The sequence below is a fragment of the Convolutriloba macropyga genome, chromosome 1 (genome assembly GCF_964194025.1).
Source record: "Convolutriloba macropyga chromosome 1, txConMacr16.3, whole genome shotgun sequence".
In the NCBI taxonomy this organism is placed as follows: Eukaryota; Metazoa; Xenacoelomorpha; order Acoela; family Convolutidae; genus Convolutriloba; species Convolutriloba macropyga.
Window position 1 is genome coordinate 10,884,086 of NC_134468.1, and position 20,505 is coordinate 10,904,590.

At 37.7% G+C, this 20,505-nt stretch overlaps 1 protein-coding gene across 2 annotated transcripts in view; it reads right to left on the minus strand.

The window, feature by feature from the left end:
- The window catches only part of LOC142334908 (cGMP-dependent protein kinase 1-like), a 143,747-nt gene extending 123,497 nt beyond the window's left edge, over positions 1-20,250 (minus strand). The window contains exons 1-2 of one of the 2 annotated variants that reach the window (XM_075383239.1): positions 20,028-20,250; positions 11,562-12,040 (exon numbers count right to left, since the gene is read on the minus strand). The gene's annotated coding sequence lies outside the window, so the exon portion shown is untranslated. Of the gene's footprint in view, positions 1-5,691; positions 6,292-11,561; positions 12,041-20,027 lie in introns of those variants that run through there. The other variant, XM_075383246.1, reaches the window with a different exon arrangement.
- Positions 20,251-20,505: the final 255 nt, after the last annotated feature.

Here is a 20,505-nt window from a genome sequence, read left to right on the forward strand (position 1 = left end):
CTTCGTCCTCTCGTCACAAAAGTCTAACTTCGTATCTTTCACTGTTGAATCGCATTGTTTGCCCCAACGTCTTGATTGACCGTTCTTCATACTTTGAATGAACGGTGACAACGCAGCTTGAGGCGTAAGACTCGATAACACACCACTTACTCAACTGCTTTGAGAATTTATTATCTGAGATTGATATTGCTGTTATTGAAAGAGCTGCTGCTTGCTTCGCTGATAGCGGACTACTTAAGGCCCATCCTGTCTTTGATTTCACTGCCCATGGTGCAACTTTGTCTTCTGACCTCTCGAATTCGAAAGCGTGATGGCTGTCGAAACGGACTTTAAACTCTTGCAACTCCACAATCTGGTCACCCAGCTTAAGTTTCTAAAGCACAAAAAATTGCGCTGTTGTCAAGACTTCTCATGGGCTGAAACAGCTATCAGCACTACTTCAGTCTTGACATCCTGTGAGTCATGAATCCCTGCTATTGATAAGAAAGCTTTGCGGCCTTGAAGTTAAAATTTAGATATCACCGATTTGTCTACAACTGAGATTGAGGATCCCGTCTCACACAGTGCTATCACATTTAGGCTTAAGTCTCTGTTCGTCAGTCTGACTCACACCACTGGGAGAGTTGCTTGAGTGAAGTTGGTTGCTACTGCCGTTGCAGCGTCAGAGACACTTGCTGCAGTTTCCCTCACTGAGAGGTCACCATGCGACCAAATCTGTTTTGTCGCTTTACAGACTGGGGTACACTACATGACCTGCTTTTGCAGTCATTCGACAGCTGACCTAGTCTGAAACAATTGGAACACAGTCAAAACTTCTGCACATGCTCTCATCGTTCAATCCCAACACAAGACCAAATAGGGTGTTGTCCTTCATTGAAAGGACACTCGACGTTCTTAAGTTTTGTTGAATCTTCAGCGTTCGGAGCAAAAGTACTCATCTTCAGCTCATCGCGGCTTGGAAATTTATGTCTGTCGATCGACAAGTTTGTCTGTGCTCATGGATTACCGCTTTGGGGGCAAGCCACTCCTTGAAAACAATCATTTTGCCTCTCAGTAGTCTACGATCTTGCAAATACAGCAACCGCTGTTCTCTGTTGTGGAGAAATTTTTTTCGCTGTTGAACTTGGCCCTCCTGATTCGCGGTCGAATGTGTATCCAAGTTGCGTTAGTGCGTTTACCATGTTTGCAACTACATTTGAAAATTTGAAAATGCTCGTAGAATCCTCTTGCCGAACTGGAAGATGAGCATGCATTTTCTTGAAATTAGCGTGGACTATGACATCTGATCTGCCTTACTTCACACAAAGAATATCCCAAGCATGATAGTATGATTGCCAGCTGAATCCCATTCCCGATATTGCAGCTTTCGCTTGACCCGTGACACTGGTCTTCAGGTATTGCATCAAAGACCCGGCCATTCAGGGTCGGTTACTTTAATTGATTTATGGCTTTCTGGTTTCTTGAGAATGCTCGACTCAGTCAATGACGCTGAAGAGTCCTACGCCAGGATGAAATAGCGGGTTGGTTCTCGTATATTTGCTGAAATGTTTGTCAACTATGCCTTGTGTGACGTTCTTGGGAGGGTCGATAACAGTGTGGAGTCAGTGGCGGCTAGGTACAGACCGTTGAGCTACTCACGTTGCCCACCCTGCTGTTCTTTCTTGATTGCGCCTTGATCCCACACTTTCTATTTCGTCTACCACTGACCTAGATGCTATTGAGCTTGCGTTGGTCAGTTAAAGTTTTAGAAGCATTTCTTCGTCGGCCTCTTTCTTTCTTGCGTGTTCCAGTTCTCGCTCTCGCTGTCAAAGACGGAACTCTTGTTCTTGCTGTTGCATTCTCAACTCAACTACTCCTCGTTCATTCTCTAATTGAATCTTTTTGTCTCTGAGCTGTTGCTCTGCGTCTTGCTTGGCCATCAAATTTTCAAGTCTCAATCGCTCAACTTCACGTTGTCTCGACGAGCGCGGCTTGGCAACACAGTTATTTTCTACTCCTTTTGTTAGCAAACTTCTAAGAATAAACATCAACAGTTTCTGCCTTGGCAATTGAAGCTTCTTTATCGTTGTCAATTAAGGTATTGTTTGGATCACTTTTGCTGCTCGATGAGGATGCCACTAGAGACGTTTGGTTTCCACAATCCTTGCTGTGCCCGTACTGCTTGATCAGGTCTTGATATAACTCCTACAATCGCTGAAGTTTCCAAGCCCTTGGGTGCAATCGTCTGGCATTATGATTCGAATGCCTTCTTCGGAAATTTCATCTAGCTTTCCTAATAGCTCTTCCAGTTGAAAACGATGTTTTAGTAGTCGCTTAAATTTTCTGCTTTCAATTTCTTTTCCAAGATTGACAATTCGTTAATAATTGAAACACCAACGTCCTATAATTTTTAAGCTTGTAACGTTTCCTTCCATTAGTCGACGCGGAACATTTCAATATTTCGAAAGAATGTTACTTTGTCAACTACCCCTCGCAAAACTTTACTCTTCTGTTCTATCAAACGCATGGGGTCATGATCGAATTTTTCATTAACTTTGTTTTTAATAGTAATCTCTGTTGCTATCTGTTGTCTTTTAAACTGTCGTACGTCTTGAAGAGTCATCAATAAGCATTTTTGGTTGTCATTGTTTTGTTTTGTCAGTTAGCCTTCTAGCTAGGTGAATAATTTGTGTCTGGAGAATAACTTGAGTAGGTCAGCTTGCTCTTTCTCTAACGTCTTGAGTTGACCACTGGACTTCCAATCAACTGTTTTCCAGTGTCTACTGGGATTTTTGCTAGCCATCGTTAATGTTAATTGAAGAATTGTTGCTGTTTCCGTCACTGTAGTTGTTCTGCGGATCGGCGGACCAAATGTTGTGACTGCTCAAGAATCTCGTCGGTATCGAAATATCACAACTTGGTTCTCAAGCTCTACGCCGGCCTCGTTCTTCTCTGGATTCCCATTGACTAACAATCTCGTCAGAACTATTAGTCGCTCGGTTGTATTAAATGACTAACGGACTAAACGACTAACTTCGGAATTGATTTGATGAAGTCAAGAATACCCTTAGTGATAAACTATATTCAATCTCGTGTTGAAATTTATAAGGCTTCAAACAATTGCTAGTAATGTTGCTAACTTCTCGTCAAGAAAGCTCAATTAACATAAAAATTGTGAGATCTTAAAATCTAGCAAACCTTCCGCATAAAAGACAAAAGCTGATGAAAAATCAATTTATAGTCTTTTCTGAGAGCAATCTGCTCGTGGTAACAGTGTCTAATGGTTCCAAAAACGATACAATTTCACTGCCCAAATTCACGGGTTAAAGTAAACAGTAAGGTAAATATCATCAATAACATCATCATAACTCGTTCCTGATTTGTAAATCAAGAAAAGTGATATAGGTCAATATTTACACCGTAAATGTCAAGTTACTGCAATATTTGCTTTTGTTGACACAAGCACGAATAGTTATTACGTAGCGCTGTATGCCTTGAAACTATAGCATCTGAGATAAGTAAAAAAACCAAGAGTTCATAAAATAAACATAAGGAAATTTAGCTAAAAATTAGAAATATATGAAAAATTGCACTTTTGCACCAATTAAGTGGTATTAGCGACAATTTTGGGTCTGATGCCAAAGCGCTCGTGGGGTCGATGGATAGCTTACAGATTACCCTAACGAGGTGCTAAGATCGTTGGTTGTCCAGGTTTTCCCTTCAGAAAATGGGAGGGTGGACAACATTGGAAACCCAACTTGTAAAATTTTCTGTCTGTCATTTTTGAGGTTTGACAAATGCCAAATTTTTTCAGTTTCAAAAGTTATCTCTTGCTGTCTGATGGCTCTTGCTTCCGTTCAATAGTGGCGCCACCAAATGGTGTTGACACGAAATTGAAATGTTGTGCATTAATAAAGTGCATTAATTTTTCGAAGTAATGTATTTCTACAACCGTCGGAAATATCAGGGAAAATTTGCGAGGGAAACAGTGGAGCACACGAAAGAAACTTTACTACTGTTTTGTAAATACTCGCAAGCTAAGAGGGTGCAAAAAGGTTCGAGAAAAAAACTAGGAATAATTTGGAGATCCCTCTAACTCTAAAAATTTCACACTAAAGTAGGTATTCTCACAATTTAACACGTCGTTGTTCAATTGTGAGCAATCTTGATCACAATAGGCATTTAATAGTACAATTGAGAGCTATTTATTACTTTTTAGATTGGTATTTTGTCATTTTTCTCCCTCTACGTCGAGTTTTTCAGCTCGAGTAAGAATATTTCTTAGTTTTGATGAAGCGTTCAATTGTTTGCTATTTTCCGGTCTATTCCTGAAGTTTTCTGCCATATAATTCTGTTCTTCAGAAAAATGTCTCATTTCATTGGTCTGCATTACTCTACTAGTTCTGTTATCAAAAGGAGTCCCTGAAATTCTTGAGAGGTCATGATTGAGATGTGGAGAAATTTTGATTGCACGACGCACCATTGAAGAGAGCATTCAAAAATAACTATGTTCAACATTGGTTGCCTCGTTTTGTCGCTATTGTGTCGTTTTTTTGTTATATTTGTTTTGTTGAAATATATCAAATAGCCTCTTGAGCATATATGTCTATGAGAGTCGGATTTCGTGAAAATGTCGACAGATTCTGCTTTGCTTTTCGATAGAAAATCTCCGTGTTTTCTTTCAAATTTATTGGTTTGAGAAAAAAATTAGTGTAATTAGTTTAATGAGCAGTTGGCTGATTGAATGAGCAGTCTGAGTCAAATTTTACAAGACCGTTCATGAGTTTTCTGGCCATGTTTTTAAAATTTTATACTGCTTTCAAAAGGGGGTTAATTAGTATTTATTTAAACGTAGCCGACTACTTTCGAGCGAATTGTTCTCAAACGACCGGCTGGCTTCGTCATTAGCTAACGACGGCTTAGTGAGGCTAGCTTTAGCTTAGTTGAAGGGGCGTGAGGTGAGCGCAGCGGGGGAGAGGGTTGGGGTGAATTGATGGGGTAGGGGTCTCTGACTGCATGGGGCCACAACCTTAAGGCCTGAACGATGTGCAGTTTTGGGGATGGGGGGGGTCAACTGAGAGGGCTGATGTGGGAGGGGGGGGGGGGGGTCAAACTCTGTAGCGATCTTACCATGAGTATACGTCTCCAAAGGTTTCAGGACCCTCGAGCTGAAAGACTACGAGAACTTAAAGCCCTCTGGGAGCTACCTCTTTATCCCTTTTTTGAGGACAAAAACAAAATGGGTAAGACAAAAAATCGGTCAAGTGAAAAATTGGATAAAAAAAGAGACCACATGTCTAATATAATTGCTACAAACTTCGTTTGAGAGCAAATAATTAGTACGCGTTCTACAGCAGTTATAGGCCACCAATTATTCAAGGCGCAGAAGCGCCCATCTTAACAAAAAGACCAAAACATCAAAACAAACAAATTCGAAATTGAACCTTTGCTGTAATTTGCAGAACAGAGTTGCATTTTTTTTAAAAATGTGCCAATACAGTTAAAATAAGTACTACGAAAATCATTATTTAAAATTATAATGATTTCCTCCAAATCAAAGCGTGTACATTTCCCTAATGGAGATGATTACATTGGATAGTTATGTAAATAAAGGATAAAAACAGCATAAACAAACAACATTCAGGTCCCTTTAAGAGCAGACAAGTTTAAGTTCAAGAGAAAATTGACTATAGAATGTGGGAAAACTTTTACCTGAGAGGGCGCCTTGAAGTCTGAAATTTGGTTACAACTTGTAACTTAATAAACTGCTTTCTGCCACTACACGCTTTTCACAAACAGACAAATCACCAATTTCAGGGTAACTATTGAGTCGATTAAAAGTGGGTTTTTGGAGGGTAGCGGGTAATATCATGAAGGAATGAACGAATCAAGGAGAGAGGAGTAGGGTTGGAGCGAGGCTGTGAAAATTCACACACGGGAGGCTATATTGTTACTTGTGGGTGGTGGCTGTGGTGGGGAAGGGGGGACTGGTTTAGAGTGACCTTGGAAAATGGGGAATGGATGAGCCCGGGGCGGTGGTGCGCCTGGCATACAAATGATGTAAGAGAGTATAAATACAAAAATGGATTTTTCCAAAGGCGGCAGATTTCCTTGAGGTGCAAATGTATGGTCAATACTATAAATCCCCACTCTTTTTTCCTCGCTCTCTCTCTATTTCTCTCCTGTGTGTAAGGTGAAATGAAGGGGATAAGAGAAACAATCCCTTAATTCGCTCTTCCAGTCCCTTACAAGCGGCGATTAAAATCGGTTTAAAAGGGCGTACGATCCTTTGTACATTGCGACGAACCACTGCTTTACCAGTCACTGTTTCAACTTGAATCGATCTGCAGCATAGAATTGTAATTTTCAGTTACTGACCGGTCTGTCCCGTCTTGTCTTGTTTCATTTCACAATCCACCCCCCCCCCCCCCGCTTCTCTAACCTCAACCACTACTGCCAAAATATCCATCAAATTTGGTTCACTGATTTCTGTCTTCAAACGCACAACCGTTTTAATATCCTCAGGCACGCTTTCATCAAAATGGGCGATAGATAGATAGACAAAATTCGATCAAATCGAACAAAATTGGGCAAGCTGCGACAGCCAATTTATCTCAATATGAAATTCAAACAACGGTTATTTCAATCCCTACCGTTATTCGCCAAGGATAAATAGTCATGACACGTAATTAATTATTAGAGCACTAACGTACAATGCAAGCAAGTAGCGTACAAAAAAGGGAGCAAATATTGTACCTCAATCAATACACGGGGTTGCATTTTACAATGGCCTGCCTCCATATAATTGACAAGAGTTTCAAACAACAGGAAAAAACGTGTCACACAAAAATCAACCAACTGCCACCAATTTTCACATGGTATTCTTACACAATGCAGTTCCAAAAATGAACACCTAGTTAAAGTCCCAAAACTTGTACAATACACAAGCACACTACCGTAAAATTACCACGACCTAATCACGCATCAGTGAATTTTGTTGCTCCAAACCCTCCCAAATTTAAATTTTAAGGAGAACTTTTGCCGTACTGCATGCAACCTATTGTATATTTTGTACAAAAGAGCAAGAAAGAAAACAAGTTTTTACTTGCGTAACATAGAAGCAATTAATCAGAGCTTTATATATAGCAACCAGTAACCCGCTTTTTCACCGCCATTTTTCTAACCCCCTGTGATTTCATCCAACTATCATTTCACCCCGATATTAACCCTTTATAAAATGTCACAAAAATAGTATCGAAAAAACCATAACAACTAACTGATGTCATAAAAACCGGCCTCAAATAATGAGGAAAGCTTTAGATTATATGATAACTTATTTAGGCGGATATAGAGCGAGGATACAAACAAATAAGGAGTTCCGCAGATTATGTCATACTTCAGCGACAACTGTTGAAATTCATTAAACTCTATGAAGCAGTCATTATATTTATAACATTGATATATCACATTACATGCAATTTAGTTTCCACTTCCCAGCCTTTAGGATCTCGATTAAAAATGAAAAGTTTGCACATTCAATGCCACTAATTGATCAGAGCGAAACTAAAGACACATGAGATTCAAATATTTTCTGCTCTTTATGAGTAAAGTCTGTTATTCGTCGAATAGCAATCAACAAATTTTTAGAAAATTAACATGCCCGAATAACATCGGAGGAATTGCTGAACGACTGGCGGTGAATCAATTTTTTTGTAGACTGCATCATGCTTGGGTGTCGGGGTTACGAATGCCAAAATGGAGAAAATAATTCCATCGACTTATAGTAGATTTCATCTGACTCGGAGTGTTCATTTGACTTGTTCATTTGACAATTGCCCAATTGATCTCAGATGGCTAATATTGTGAATGAGATGGCATTTTAGATAACGCAAACCGCAGGATGTCAATCCTTAAAAAGGATGTCACCCTAAGGGACTCTTGAGAGCGAAAAGAAAATTCTAGAACAAAAACAATAAAGTGGAAATGTACACGACGAAAGAGACTTATTGCAAATAGGCCAAATAATCAATATTTCAACCAACAAAAACAAACCGAACATAACCGACTGAACGTCGGAAGAATTGCTCTCGAACGACTAGTGGGAGCTCTAATCAATTGCAGCCTGCTTCAGTCTGGGGGGGGAGGAGGGAGGGGAGTCTAAATGGGACTAAGAACATCAATAGTGGGCTTTAAATAACCACATTAGAGGTTAACATACACCACTATTAAGATTTGAAGTGAAAAATGGCACCAGTTTCGACTTACTTTTCATTTGACTTTTAGTATTAAATTGCAGTCAATTGAATTCAGCTGCTTGAAATTGTGATTGAGAATTTTAGATCACGCGAAACGCAAAAAGTCAAAATTCAAGGGCGTAAAAGTCACTCGAAAAGTGGCGGATGTTATGCAACTGTTGTAATCGCATATTAAAATATTGCGTGATCATTAAACTAAATTATCCGGTTAGGTATGCTGAAATTCTTGTAATAGCAACCGCTAAATTGTTATCCGACTATAAAACGCGATGATCAAACAGACTTAATTGAGTATTATGGTATTGGGTAAAATGTCATAACTCCCCAAAACTTACATATCACGTTATCACATTAAAAATATAATCACACCACTGTTAATGAAATTTTAAACTAATTTGAACAAGGAGGCTCGGTAATGTGCGTTCGCATATGGTGTTCCGACTAAGCCCATCCAAGTTTTGATTTAGTTGTCTACCAAATGAGGAACAGAAAGAAAAAGTTCACAAATTAACATATTTTTCTAAAAAAGTAAGTGGAAAAATAATTATGGATTAGAGAGCCGATGAGACTTGCCATCAATGAGAGTACTGGAAAAAACAGACGCACAAACAAATAATAGCAAACATTAATTACAACTAAAACTCGATTAGTATATTTCAAAAACACTTAATAACAAAATGGAAAAGGAATCAGATAAAACCTGACTAAACAAATCAACCTTAGATAATCATAGGATAAGACAAGACCTCTCAACAATGCGAATCGGTGACAGGCCGACAAAGAAGAGCAAAAAAGACAAAGTTCGAAAATACTTCTTTTTGAAAACAACTAATTTCATAGTGAAAACGCTTCGTATCATTTCGGCTCTTTAAGAAGGCAAATTCATACGTCATAGGAAGCAATTGAGACCTGTCGTTATTGAGACCTGTCGTAATATTTTGGACGACTGCAAAAACAAAAACGAAACAAAAAAATTGAATTTGAAAAGAACGCGGTGCATCAATCGTTGCAACCATAAGCTATTCATGGAGAATAATAAACATCACACAGTTTGCACTTTATCAACGCCAATTGGGCTACCCATTAGTGTGATAATGTGGAAAAGAAGCAAAAAAAACTCAATGGGCAAATATCCAAATATCACACCTTTCTTGCGTAGTACGAAAGCCCAGAAACCATTAGTTGAAAATAAAGCTATTATGAAGACTGGATCTTGGTTTACTGAAAAAAGGATGCGACCTGTCGTTACGGAGACCAAGCGGCAAGATTGAAAGAGATAAGGTAAAAGTGACAAAACTCGAAAATCCACTGATTTTTTAAAAATAAATTCAAAAATTCAAACAAAACAAAAACTTCCAAATCTTTCAAATTAAAATATAAACAGATCAATTTGCAGCTGATCAGGAAGCCATCTGTGCTCGTTATTTTTGAAACCGAATCAGAGGACGTTCAAAAAGAGAAAAGACGTTCAGAACTCAAAATTTCAAACAAATGATCGAAGCCAGTGTTGAAGCCAATATATCTATAATACAGTAAAGAAAAACTTAGAGACAAAAAGGACTGAATAAATTGCATGTGACTCTTGATTTTGACTGGGTCTTCTAGGTTAAGGGTGTTTGTGGAAAAGACAACAAAGAAAACCACAAATACTGACCAGTATCAAAAAAACTTCCAATGAAAACACATTTTTAAGCTCTATAGAGATCTGTCAAATCCAAAGCAACTTCAATTTTTTTCGAGCAACAAAATTGATGCGCTCTGTCAACAATAAGACTTGGTTACTTGTTGATGAAAAAGATTTCAGAGAACAGAATATTGTTTTAACGGCTGCGCATCTCTGCTCTCCCAAAATTTCATAGGTTCTTTTGTTTCTGCCTCTAATTGTCGTTCTTTGTGTTGTCGTTCAGCATATTCAAGACAATAAAAAGCCTTGATTGCTTCCACGGATGTTTAACTGAATATAATTCCTGATTTCAATTTATAGCTAACAGTTTTAGAGCTATCTTTAATTTAAAAAATAAAAAAGGAAAAAATTACAACACCAATTACCGGAATATGCAATAATTGGGAAGTACTATACTATTTTCTTACAATTAATTGAAAATTATTCAAACAATTTTAAACATCTATAGAAAAAATTAAGGCTTTTGATTGACAGAAAAATGCCGTACGAAAACGAAAAGAACAACAATTACCGGCTAAAACAAAACCAATAAACTTTGTGAGAGAACGGCTTCAAAGTCGTTAAAACTATGAGCTATTCACGAAAAGTCTTAACAACGTTTATGTTGCCAATTCCTTCAACGCCAATTGAAGATATCCTTGATATGATCAGTCAAAAAGAATAAATAACTACCTCAAATAAAGCAAAATACGCAAAATTTCAATAACTTTAATGAAATTTCGTAGAAATAAAGCCAAAAAACCCCATTACTTAAATTTAAAGCACTCCAAACAGTATCTTTTCCTTCACTTGGAATAAATTTTTCCCTTTATATTTTGAGACTAAGCTACAGGTGGGCAGAAATAAGATTCAAAAAATGACAAATTTCAAAACTTCTCTGACATATCCTTTAAACAAATATATTCAAAGTCACACAAGAGGCATTAGAGAACAACTGAAGGCATTGTACAGGCTCATCTCCAGCTCTTTAGGAACCCAATTGGATCTTTAATAAATAAGACGTAGTCATGAGGCTGCAAAAGTTTTTCTCTGAAGAAAAACTATATTTTCATATGGCCTTTTGTTGCAAATATGATCTGTCATTGATTGGGTCGTGATTTGAAATCATTCTTGTCAGTAATCAACATTAAAATCAAAATTGTGAAAAAAAGCAAATTTAAACCAAGTGGGATACAAAAGCCAAGTGGGATACAAAAGCGTACTTGGAGCCTTTTTTGAAGTCTCAAATTCAAAAAATTGGCAAAAATTTTAACCGAAAAGCTCGGATAAAACGAACTGGCGAGCCTTCTCTATCCTTAAACGTAAAAAAACCATTGTTTTTAAAAATATTAACAAGTTTTAGCAAAAATGACAAGAATTTGGTCAAAAATACGGAAAATGTTAATAAAAATAAAAGAATTCACTCTACTTTTCCCAAAAATTTAAACCTCGATGACTCCCTGTAAAAAACGAAAATAAAAAAGTATTTTTCATTCCATATTCTACGCTGGACGGGCTTTCTAATGATACCATTCTCAACTCTCTACAATGAATATATCGATCGGCCAAAATTGACTGAAAAAAACACCCAGTTGAGTATATAGTTCCTCCCCCCACGAGTGGGTGGAACAACAATACAATTTGACTTTTCGCCAAACACCTACCTGGTTGATTGTCCACAGTCAGGTGTACAAGTCGAATTCTAATAAATCCACAACCTCTTCTTCTGGTTTTAATTTTCCTCACAGTAGTCTCTTTTTATAAACAGCATCCACCCCAATAGATAAAAAGCCTCTTCACAATTGGAGTTGAGTAGCGGTTGAAGTGGATTCCCGCCCACTTTTACTATTGGGGTCAGTGGTGCACAGGCGTAAGGTGTACGTAAGAAACCAAAGCAGTACAGAGCAGAGCTAAACTAGGGCGGAGGCTTACAGTTGATTTGAAATGAATTTCGATCAGCCAGGCCAATAGACGGGCAGAGCAGCGGGGCAAGTAGGAAGCTATAGTAGCGTTTTTGGAATTTCAATTGAGCTCCTCCGATTAGAACTGGGAAGAAAATTCAGCCACTTTCCCAAGGAGAAATCAGCTTCTACTCAACTATAGCGAGCACAGGCACAGATTAAGTTTGCACGCATGGATGGACCTGAAATGAAAACAAAACAGAATAAATTACTAATTCCGCCCGCAAACAGCCGACAAACTAGTCAACACTGTTTACCTTGAGCTTCCTTAATGGACTTTAATCAGCCATTAAAGATTCGTTGCAGCTTCATTTTATACCCAGAAATAGCGAAATGACTCAAAAATAACTATAACCTCAAATTATAAAATAACTTGCTAAAGCTGCGCGTATATTGAAGGCTAGACTGATCAACTTTGGAGAAACAGACTTGGAACTTCATTTTTAAAGAACTGAAATGCAATAATTTTATCGAGCGCCTATTTTGCATAACCCCGTTCATAGTAGGTTGGAACAACAAACTCAATCCCTTATACCTTAAGAAGAGGCAAAAACTAATGCAAAATAATAAAAATCATTTGCAGTCACCCAACTAAAACACATTTTTATCAAAAGATGATACTTCTTACATGGGACAAAACAAAGTCGCCGAAGCAATCGGATCTTAATTATTTGCAATACATCGTATCCGAGAAAATGGCTATCAGGAGAAACTAATATACTTAAAAAAACCATCAGCGTCTATTTTTTCTCAAGAAACGAACGAAAATGCCTCAATTCAACGACGGATTCAAAATTTAACATTAAATTGTAACAACTATTATAGAGCTTATCCCATCTGTTTCGATGCATTCAAGCCAAATTGTTGGGATAAACTTGTTGGGAATGGTCTCCAATCGCACTCAGGAGGCTATTTAATCGTGTTTCAATTGTCTTGGAGAAATGCATGGTATCAGTTAGAGGCCGGAATTTTACTGGTCAGCTCCACTTATCATGGATTTCAGATTCCGGCGGAAGGTCATATTACTTACCACTCATTAGCTATTCGAACGACGCCAAAGGATAACGATACATGCTCGCCTTGTCACAGAAATAGGTCTTTTTTAGGTTTTGTTCAACGAGTAGCAGTGGTACAGATCGTTTTTTTAGGCTCATCGATAACGTTGATTCTCTTTCCTCTTGTTTTCTTTTCGATATTTAGAAAATGCGCATCAGCTCACAGAGCAAACCCTCTCAGTAGTGTTTAGTTGCGAAGCCAACCAAGTTTCAAAACAATAACTGTCCTGTTTAAAAATGTCATCGAACCATGAAGTTTCTTGGTTGCTCACCGGTGGCTTTTGATATGCAGAACTGGCGCAGGCAAACATCTACGTAAAAGTTCTGGTCAACTATCTGAAGTGAAATTCTGTCGAAGATAAAGTGCGTTCATGTAACGTGCGTTCTCGAGTTAGAAACGAACAAATCACACAGAGCAAAAAAAATCTAATTGTAAGTCCAACTAAGATATCCAATCAATATGATATTTTGGTAAAAGGCACTGCAAAGGCAATCGGAACGGAGTTATTCAAGCAGCTTCGAAGACAAAAAGAATGCGGCAGATCAACTAAAACACCGGCTGATAGTTGCTCCTTGTAAAGATGTTGTGGTTTTAAAAACTTGCAGCCGCTGAAAAAGTCCGTAAAAAAACATTATTTTCAAGTTTTCGACTTTCTAAGATCTACAACTATTTAAAGGAATCAACTGCAGTGCAAACGAAACACAATGCCGTACTTCGAAGTAGTTCCAACTAAACCATTATGGAATAAGTGCGCTTCTTTTCAACTTCCATAAATTCGTCAAACCTAGATACTCTTATTACTTGCATCGGAAAAATTATTATCAATCAACTGGCGTGCAGTTGGCTGTAAAAATAGCAAGCCCATCTTCACTGAGGAGGAAGAAGGAGGCAGAAGGGGGATAAAACGTGAACTTCATGCCCTTAGAGAAATGCACAGTGACATTAGTCTCTCGGACTTTCCTAGTATAACGTCTCACCAGACAAGAAGTCATTAAAATTCAGATTGAAAAACGACCAGACGAGAAACTAACCGTACAAAAATCGCATCAAAAGACCAAAACTAAAATAATACCAAAACTGAAAACTAAAACAAACTGAGCTAAAGTTTACTTACTATGATACGAAAACCTCTTCCACCTATCAGACTCAAACAAAACATCAGATCTACTGGCAAAAATGAAATGCGAAGTCTTCAAAAAAGATGAACGATTCAAATACGTTAGGTCACAGTAACCAAATCTATCTTAACTTTATTTTAATTAACATCATAAAACAACACAACTGTTCAGATTTCTCCACAAAATCAAAATAGATGTTTTTGAACTCCGCGCATCGCCCCAAAAACTCAGAACTCTTAACTCCGCACCTAAAAAAACACAAAAAGTAATATGCATATAATATGATGTCTACGCTCAATTTTATCATAAACCGCGAAAATAGTGGAAAATTGAAAAAACAATTATGACAAAAGAAACGTTTAACCAACAATTGCAAAATTGACAACTCCCTAGTGTAGAGATTTTGTTTAAAAAATCAATCAAATCACTAATTTTTCAACGTCTTGTTCTTAATTTCTCTTATTAGTACAATTTGTCATTAGTACAAATCAGGTCTATGAGCCAAAAATCTGTTTCGATGCATTCAAGCCAAATTGTTGGGATAAACTTAAATGGTCTCCAATCGCACTCAGGAGGCTATTTAATCGTGTTTCAATTGTCTTGGAGAAATGCATGGTATCAGTTAGAGGCCGGAATTTTACTGGTCAGCTCCACTTATCATGGATTTCAGATTCCGGCGGAAGGTCATATTACTTACCACTCATTAGCTATTCGAACGACGCCAAAGGATAACGATACATGCTCGCCTTGTCACAGAAATAGGTCTTTTTTAGGTTTTGTTCAACGAGTAGCAGTGGTACAGATCGTTTTTTAGGCTCATCGATAACGTTGATTCTCTTTCCTCTTGTTTTCTTTTCGATATTTAGAAAATGCGCATCAGCTCACAGAGCAAACCCTCTCAGTAGTGTTTAGTTGCGAAGCCAACCAAGTTTCAAAACAATAACTGTCCTGTTTAAAAATGTCATCGAACCATGAAGTTTCTTGGTTGCTCACCGGTGGCTTTTGATATGCAGAACTGGCGCAGGCAAACATCTACGTAAAAGTTCTGGTCAACTATCTGAAGTGAAATTCTGTCGAAGATAAAGTGCGTTCATGTAACGTGCGTTCTCGAGTTAGAAACGAACAAATCACACAGAGCAAAAAAAATCTAATTGTAAGTCCAACTAAGATATCCAATCAATATGATATTTTGGTAAAAGGCACTGCAAAGGCAATCGGAACGGAGTTATTCAAGCAGCTTTGAAGACAAAAAGAATGCGGCAGATCAACTAAAACACCGGCTGATAGTTGCTCCTTGTAAAGATGTTGTGGTTTTAAAAACTTGCAGCCGCTGAAAAAGTCCGTAAAAAAACATTATTTTCAAGTTTTCGACTTTCTAAGATCTACAACTATTTAAAGGAATCAACTGCAGTGCAAACGAAACACAATGCCGTACTTCGAAGTAGTTCCAACTAAACCATTATGGAATAAGTGCGCTTCTTTTCAACTTCCATAAATTTGTCAAACCTAGATACTCTTATTACTTGCATCGGAAAAATTATTATCAATCAACTGGCGTGCAGTTGGCTGTAAAAGTAGCAAGCCCATCTTCACTGGTTGAGGAGGCAGAAGGGGGATAAAACGTGAATTTCATGCCCTTAGAGAAATGCACAGTGACATTAGTCTCTCGGGCTTTCCTAGTATAACGTCTCACCAGACAAGAAGTGAGACAAGACAAGAAGGAATTCAGGTTGAAAAACGACCAGACGAGAAACTAACCGTACAAAAATCGCATCAAAAGACCAAAACTAAAATAATACCAAAACTGAAAACTAAAACAAACTGAGCTAAAGTTTACTTAGTATGATACGAAAACCTCTTCCACCTATCAGACTCAAACAAAACATCAGATCTACTGGCAAAAATGAAATGCAAAGTCTTCAAAAAAGATGAACGATTCAAATACGTTAGGTCACAGTAACCAAATCTATCTTAACTTTATTTTAATTAACATCATAAAACAACACAACTGTTCAGATTTCTCCACAAAATCAAAATGGATGTTTTTGAACTCCGCGCATCGCCCCAAAAACTCAGAACTCTTAACTCCGCACCTAAAAAAACACAAAAAGTAATATGCATATAATATGATGTCTACGCTCAATTTTATCATAAACCGCGAAAATAGTGGAAAATTGAAAAAACAATTATGACAAAAGAAACGTTTAACCAACAATTGCAAAATTGACAACTCCCTAGTGTAGAGATTTTGTTTAAAAAATCAATCAAATCACTAATTTTTCAACGTCTTGTTCTTAATTTCTCTTATTAGTACAATTTGTCATTAGTACAAATCAGGTCTATGAGCCAAAAATCTGTTTCGATGCATTCAAGCCAAATTGTTGGGATAAACTTAAATGGTCTCCAATCGCACTCAGGAGGCTATTTAATCGTGTTTCAATTGTCTTGGAGAAATGCATGGTATCAGTTAGAGGCCGGAATTTTACTGGTCAGCTCCACTTATCATGGATTTCAGATTCCGGCGGAAGGTCATATTACTTACCACTCATTAGCTATTCGAACGACGCCAAAGGATAACGATACATGCTCGCCTTGTCACAGAAATAGGTCTTTTTTAGGTTTTGTTCAACGAGTAGCAGTGGTACAGATCGTTTTTTAGGCTCATCGATAACGTTGATTCTCTTTCCTCTTGTTTTCTTTTCGATATTTAGAAAATGCGCATCAGCTCACAGAGCAAACCCTCTCAGTAGTGTTTAGTTGCGAAGCCAACCAAGTTTCAAAACAATAACTGTCCTGTTTAAAAATGTCATCGAACCATGAAGTTTCTTGGTTGCTCACCGGTGGCTTTTGATATGCAGAACTGGCGCAGGCAAACATCTACGTAAAAGTTCTGGTCAACTATCTGAAGTGAAATTCTGTCGAAGATAAAGTGCGTTCATGTAACGTGCGTTCTCGAGTTAGAAACGAACAAATCACACAGAGCAAAAAAAATCTAATTGTAAGTCCAACTAAGATATCCAATCAATATGATATTTTGGTAAAAGGCACTGCAAAGGCAATCGGAACGGAGTTATTCAAGCAGCTTCGAAGACAAAAAGAATGCGGCAGATCAACTAAAACACCGGCTGATAGTTGCTCCTTGTAAAGATGTTGTGGTTTTAAAAACTTGCAGCCGCTGAAAAAGTCCGTAAAAAAACATTATTTTCAAGTTTTCGACTTTCTAAGATCTACAACTATTTAAAGGAATCAACTGCAGTGCAAACGAAACACAATGCCGTACTTCGAAGTAGTTCCAACTAAACCATTATGGAATAAGTGCGCTTCTTTTCAACTTCCATAAATTCGTCAAACCTAGATACCCTTATTACTTGCATCGGAAAAATTATTATCAATCAACTGGCGTGCAGTTGGCTGTAAAAATAGCAAGCCCATCTTCACTGAGGAGGAAGAAGGAGGCAGAAGGGGGATAAAACGTGAACTTCATGCCCTTAGAGAAATGCACAGTGACATTAGTCTCTCGGACTTTCCTAGTATAACGTCTCACCAGACAAGAAGTCATTAAAATTCAGATTGAAAAACGACCAGACGAGAAACTAACCGTACAAAAATCGCATCAAAAGACCAAAACTAAAATAATACCAAAACTGAAAACTAAAACAAACTGAGCTAAAGTTTACTTACTATGATACGAAAACCTCTTCCACCTATCAGACTCAAACAAAACATCAGATCTACTGGCAAAAATGAAATGCGAAGTCTTCAAAAAAGATGAACGATTCAAATACGTTAGGTCACAGTAACCAAATCTATCTCAACTTTATTTTAATTAACATCATAAAACAACACAACTGTTCAGATTTCTCCACAAAATCAAAATAGATGTTTTTGAACTCCGCGCATCGCCCCAAAAACTCAGAACTCTTAACTCCGCACCTAAAAAAACACAAAAAGTGATATGCATATAATATGATGTCTACGCTCAATTTTATCATAAACCGCGAAAATAGTGGAAAATTGAAAAAACAATTATGACAAAAGAAACGTTTAACCAATAATTGCAAAAGTGGCAACTCCCTAGTGAAGAGACTTTGTTTAAAAAATCAATCAAATCACTAATTTTTCAACGTCTTGTTCTTAATTTCTCTTATTAGTACAATTTGTCATTAGTACAAATCAGGTCTCTGAGCCAAAAATTGTTGAAGAAAATCAATCGCTCTTACCGCAAATAATATTTGCGTAAGTTGGAGCAATAAGTCATCCATGCAAGCAAAAGGAGTCCCAAAAAACTGATTTGTTGCTATGAACCATTTCCAAAGAGCATAAATTGAAAAGATTTGGAAACAAGCTAAGCAAAAAGATCTATTCCAAAAAAGATGTTAAAGCAGAAAACAAGAGTCTTCTTCAAAACTAAGCACTAAACATAACCGACTAACGTCAGGCGAAATGTTCTCAAAGGACCGGCGAGCGGTTGCCTTTGTCAGTAGTTATCTTAAGCTTAGTGAGGCTAGCTTAAGCTTAATTGAGACGTTGTACGGGGAGCGAAGGGAGGGGGCATACTGGGGGAAATAAGCACCTGAAATATTTCCTCGAGCAATAAAAAAACTGAAAATCGCTTCAATTTTTGAGAGCTTTTCAACAACGCCATTTTTAAATCACTCAGCAGGATATCGGTCGCCTAATAGTGACTTAATAAAGCAACGCCGGGCGAATTGCTCTAAGGGGGGGGGGGGTAGGGTTGCAAAGGCTAGATTAGAGGGGTTCAAGCGGATGAGGGTAGACAGTGGGAGTGCCGAGGAGGGAAGGTAATGCGGTGTGTGTGACTGAGAGAGGTCAAATATAGATTAACGACCACACTTCACACCATGAAATTGGCTCTTTAAACGTTTTGGTGAATCGCATTCTCAGAGAACAGAAAGGCTTAGTAGGGCTATAAAAGAATTAATGCCCTCCAAGCGCTACCTGTTCATCCCGTTTTTGAGGACGAAAAGTCAAATGGGTCAGACGAAAAATCGGTCAAGCGAAAAATCGCATAAAAAAAGACAGACAGGACTAATATAATTGCTACAAATTTTGCTTGAGAGTAATAGGCAAAACCAACTAAGTTCGTACTTATTGCTCTCCAACTTCGGCTCAATTAAATTGCAGTCTTATTAAGATATTAGCGGGGCATCAGGTTTACTGAATGATGTTATTAGATCTTGTATACCTTGTAGTATGATTTAGAAAAAGTAACTAATTTTGCCCGCTTTCCAATTGCATTCTAAAAATAATTTATCGCCAATTGAGTTCAACAGCCGGGTATTGTGTACTTTAGACCGCTAATCTGAGTTTGAAGTACCGTCAGCGTTTTAATTGGTTTTCGCCTAATTGCTACAAAAAAGGGCTACGCCTAATCAAGCTTTCCCCTAATAGCCCATTCCCCTCATCCGCTTATAACTGTCAATGAGAGAGCAGTTTAAATCACACAGAAATCTTGAAGTCAAGCATGCTGCAAGTAGCTCGAAAAGTAAAAACTCTACAGCTTTGTTCCCAAAATTACGAAGTCTGACAATTAAATCTTCCATATTATCCCCTTTCCCCATAACAAAGTTGCCAGAATGGGGGGGGGGGGGGGTTATAGTTTTTACATTTTAGTCGTGGTTGGGCTATGGATACCATTCAATTCTATATTTTTTATCAGGTCACACACCCATTTTGCAGAAGAAATGCTCATTAATTGACACCGTTTGAACAGTTGGACAAAAAAATCCCGAAAAGTACATCAGAAGAAGTATATCTATATACAGTTTACACCAAGGAAAATTCGATATATTGGTCGGCCATATAAATCGCCCATTTAAATCAAAATAGAATCCAATAAAATGCGAAAGAAAAATACTAAACTATTTCTGTACTAAATTAGTTTCAGGGATAATCTCCCAGTCTCAAACAGCAAAAGCGCCAAATATAGTTTCGTTAACTAGTTGGCCACGGAAAATTGAAGAGACGTACTTACTAGCAGTAAAAACAGACGATAAAGTCAAGGGCGCCGTAAAGTAATATCTTTGAAATTGTGACTGTTTTAATTTTACCGTTATCAAATGCTTCACAAATAGTTGAGTAGTTTCAAAGTATAACGCTTATTTAATCACTTTCTAGCTTTTAAGTTTGAGTGAACTAATTTTGAAAATCGTAGCTTACATTTTAGAACTAATAAGTAACGATTCTGCGTAAATTGAGATAGCTATGATCGCCTATCGAATCGAAATGATTCAAGCTATGTATCTAGATACCACAGCAGGTATTAAACATAGATTTGTCAACAGAGCAACCAAGGGCTAGCGGCTGCGGGCAAATTTACAGAGCGAAAGGGGATTGATCGAAATGCCTATGAATTCATATTTGAGTACACAGCGCCAGAAAGACTAACATAGAGCTTATACCTGTCAAAGTGGTCCACCAATTCCAAACGAGAAACTAGCCGGTCAATTTGT